Raw genomic sequence first — 648 nt, 5'->3', positions numbered from 1 at the left:
TTGTTGAACATTTGAGAGATTTTTTTATAAATAAATAATTTAATTATTTTATTTACTGAAATATATAATTTGTAGTGTATTTACCAATTTACATCACATTAATTTATCTCGTTTACAGTATAAATAAAATAATTATGAATATATCTCGTTTACACTGTAAACGAAATATATAAAATTTGAAAAAATACACATATCTCGTTTACAGTGTAAACATGAACGAGATATTGTATTTTGTTATTAAAAAATTATAATTAAAATAATATCAATTTTCTTAAAAACTAACTCATTTGAATTAGTACTCAAAAGAGTACATAGAAAATAGAGGCTCATTTTTTTCGATATGAAAGTTTCATGTGAGTTGTGCTTGGTTATGGAGGTTGGGTGTGTTAAACACAGATGTGGCGGCTGGTTTTTAAATTTAACGCAGAAGTAATTTGACCATCCACTTTATTTGTTGATAAAAATAGGGACACAAATCGGACGGTCCGATTTGTGTGTTGTGGAATTTTTGAATTTGGCATGAAAGTAATTAGACCTTCCGATTACAAGCAAATTAAATATTTTTTAATTGTTGATGCAGCAAATCGGACCATCCGATTTGCTTTAAAAAAAATAATTTAAATTGGTGAACTGAAATCGGACCAATCG

The sequence above is a fragment of the Arachis ipaensis genome, chromosome B06 (genome assembly GCF_000816755.2).
Source record: "Arachis ipaensis cultivar K30076 chromosome B06, Araip1.1, whole genome shotgun sequence".
Classification (NCBI taxonomy): domain Eukaryota; kingdom Viridiplantae; phylum Streptophyta; class Magnoliopsida; order Fabales; family Fabaceae; genus Arachis; species Arachis ipaensis.
The sequence above is the reverse complement of the archived record's forward strand: the minus strand, read 5'-3'. Positions refer to the sequence as shown.